Source organism: Frankliniella occidentalis, unplaced genomic scaffold (genome assembly GCF_000697945.3).
Source record: "Frankliniella occidentalis isolate FOCC.00 unplaced genomic scaffold, Focc_3.1 Scaffold219, whole genome shotgun sequence".
Taxonomy (NCBI): Eukaryota; Metazoa; Arthropoda; class Insecta; order Thysanoptera; family Thripidae; genus Frankliniella; species Frankliniella occidentalis.
In genome coordinates this window covers 317,465-320,758 of record NW_026267345.1, presented here as the reverse complement: position 1 = coordinate 320,758, position 3,294 = coordinate 317,465, and positions in this window count along the sequence as shown.

The window sequence follows — 3,294 nt, the reverse complement described above, 5'->3', positions numbered from 1 at the left end:
CTGTACAGTGCTCGCCCTCGAAGTGACTGCTGCGCCTGGCTGAAGAGGCCTTCCTGAGGCATCTTCTCTCAGCCGTCAGCTTAGCTCAGTTGGAAGAGCGTTGGTATAAGGAGCAGAAGATCAGCAGGTAGGGGATCGAGTCCCGCTCGTTTTTTTTGGGGGGGGCTTCTCTGCCGGACATATTTCGGGCAGTCCGGAGCACGGACTAGTCCGAAAGGCGCCCGGGCAGCGAGCTTCGGACTGCACCGGAATCTTGCTGATTTTACTCCTTTTCGGTACTAATTTCGGCAAGTCCGGGATGTGGTTTCGGACTGTACCGCGGGCGACATTCGGACTGCCCGATCTTCGGACTCCTTTCGGTATAAAACGGTTCTATAAGGGGAGGTTCGAATCCACCCAGGTAAGGTAAGGTAAACATCTTTAATATGTGGGAAGTTGGGTGTAAACATCTGCCCCTAGGGGAATGCACTAAATATTTTTCAGATTTGCGTTAGGTTGGAAAAGAAAAGCATTTTTGGCGTTTCATAACACGTTCTTAATTTTCAAAACATGTTTTGAATTTTAAGAAACTTTTTGTTCTTAAATTAAAGAGCAAATTTGTTTTGTAAACTGCTTCAAAACATGTGTTATTAAAATTAAGATGGATTTTTTTTACAGTGTATGTTTTCGGATGAAACATCAAATCCCTTATTTTTGAGAAAACCCAAAACCCAAACAGTATCTAAATTAATAGGAACAATTGGACCAACACAGTATACACCTGGAGTGATGACACCACTGATTTTCATCTGATACTTTCTCTTGATGGTTTTACAATACTCCTTAGCAACACCTTCATCTAATTTATTTACCATTAATGGAAGTTGGGTAATAACTGATAAATTAGAATGGATCTGCAGACTAATGTGGCGAGTGCCATGAATAAAATTTGTTAGCCTACCGTTGATGTCTTCAAATTGAAAACAACTATACGCCCAAAAAGGGCCAAGAAGCTTCACACAGCGAGCCAAATGCATACACATGTGTAAATTATGTGTCATGTAATTAACACCATACAACTGTTCAAATTTTTGTACAAACTGTTCCAAGAGACTTGAGGCTAAAACTAAATCCTCTTCAGAAATACTTGATGAGTTTAGAAGTGATACGCCTTGCACAAACAGGAGAAAATGGTCAAAATAGTCAGGTTTCAGAACAGCACGAAGCAAAATTGCAGAGAAGTAGAAAAGGAAAGAGCGAAATTCGCTAGCTTTCCAATGAACTAACTTTTCTAACACCTGGGGAAGTCTTTGAAGGAAATGTGGAGGTGCAAGATCCATAATACGTTGACTAACAATGGCAAGCTTATTAAAAACAGAGAATGGTTGTTTTTTAAAATCATCATCGAACCAAAGGCGTAACATTTGTTTCATTTGACCCAGATACAGGCAATGCATGCTGTCAATTGCTACTGATGAAAGCATATTGTCCAAAAGGCTGGACAAAATGGTAGGTCCTCTAATACCAAGATAAAGATGTTCATTACGGACAGTGCTAGACAGAATAATTTTGCTCTGGACAGCTAGTTTTACATTGTCAGCATACTGCTCCAGACTCCTCAAAGGTACATTGGCTTCATACGGAAACACAACTGAATCACCAGGTTTTACTCCTTTCATGATACATACAGGACATGAATAAAACCCCGAGTGAGACTTCATGTTCATAAATTGGGATGTTGCTGGTGCATCACAAGTTGAACAAGTAATACGGGCACAAATTTGTTGAGGGTTTTCTTCACCATACACCAGAATTTCTACACCAGTTTTTAAGGGAGCCAACTCATTGTAAATAGGGAGCACATACAGATTTGGGTGTGGTTTCTGAAGACTGCCCCAAAGGCCAACTATTATCAAATTTTCACTTAAAAAGCGTTTTTCCGGTGGCAGTTCATTAATGACCAGGTAAATGGGCCACAGAGAATAGGAGTTGGATTTGAAAATTTGAACCCCATCAGTATTCAAAGTGAAGGTTATACCATTCTCATTCATCATACGAGCCTCTGCTCCTTTGTACACTTCACCATCAAATATGTCCTCTATATTATTCACATTCTTTTTGACCCTGGTTTTCTTGTGCTAAAGATTTTGCATGAAGTCTGGTCTTTGATACATCTTCTGCAACTGTGGTGCAACAGGGAATGTGAGAAAATAGAGGACAGAGCGATTCACATCGGTGCAACTATCACATAAATCAGTTGGGGATTGACGTATTTCGTAGCATACACTGCAGTAGTGATGCATATGCACAGGCTCATCAACACCTTCCAAAACTTTGAAGAGCACGTGGTTTGTTTTGAGGAAATTATTTGGCTGAGGAAGGTGCAAGTTTATAAGTGACAACAAGCGGGAGAGGCCAACACCACTAATGTGCTCAGATTGCACAAAGGAAAGAACAGATGTCACACTCTCCATGACATTGATCTGAGCACCTGCATACAAACTGGTTTTATCAGTAATTTCAAAAACCTCTGCACCCTCCTCAAGCCCTTCAGTTATTTCAAGCTCTTCATTCTTGTCTTTCTCTTCCCCCTCTTCATTCTCTTCTGTTCTCATAAACAAATCAAAACATTCAGCAGATGCAGCTGAATGATCTTCTGTAGAGTCAGATACATAGTTCCAGAAGTATTCTGAAAAAATAAAAATTGGTAAGCTTATAATTTAAAAATTAGTAATAGATTAAAACAACATTGAGCCAGTAAAATCCTTTAATGAAAGTAGTAAAACTCACCTGGTGGAAATAAATCGTCACTTTCGAACAGAAGTCCAGGTGAGGGTGGAGGTGAACGATGAGGTCCCTCAGCCTCAGGTATAGGGTTTGCAGTCACAACTGAAAAGCAATAAGAAGCTATTAACTAATTCACATCAATAAAAATCAACTAAACATGTACAACTTTATGACACAACTTACAACTTTCATCATAATCCAAAGAGTCTGGAGCATTGTGGCTTGATTTTAATCTTTTCAGGTCTTGTGTGAGCTGAGGTTTGACGGGATTCACAGCTGCAAGGAAAGGATTAAATAGTTTCAATTTGGAAAGCGAGTGCTGTGGTGTTTATGAGAGAAATGGTTTAGAACCTGAAATACTAACCAGGGGGACATGATTTTGGAGGACTTTCACAGACGGTGGCATACTCCATTTCCAAAGTTGCCTCATTGTCATATTCACTCTCAACGACACTGTAAACAAATAACATATTAGGGATCATTGCACTGTACTGTCCATTTCCCAGTCAACAAAGCACCTCCCATTTA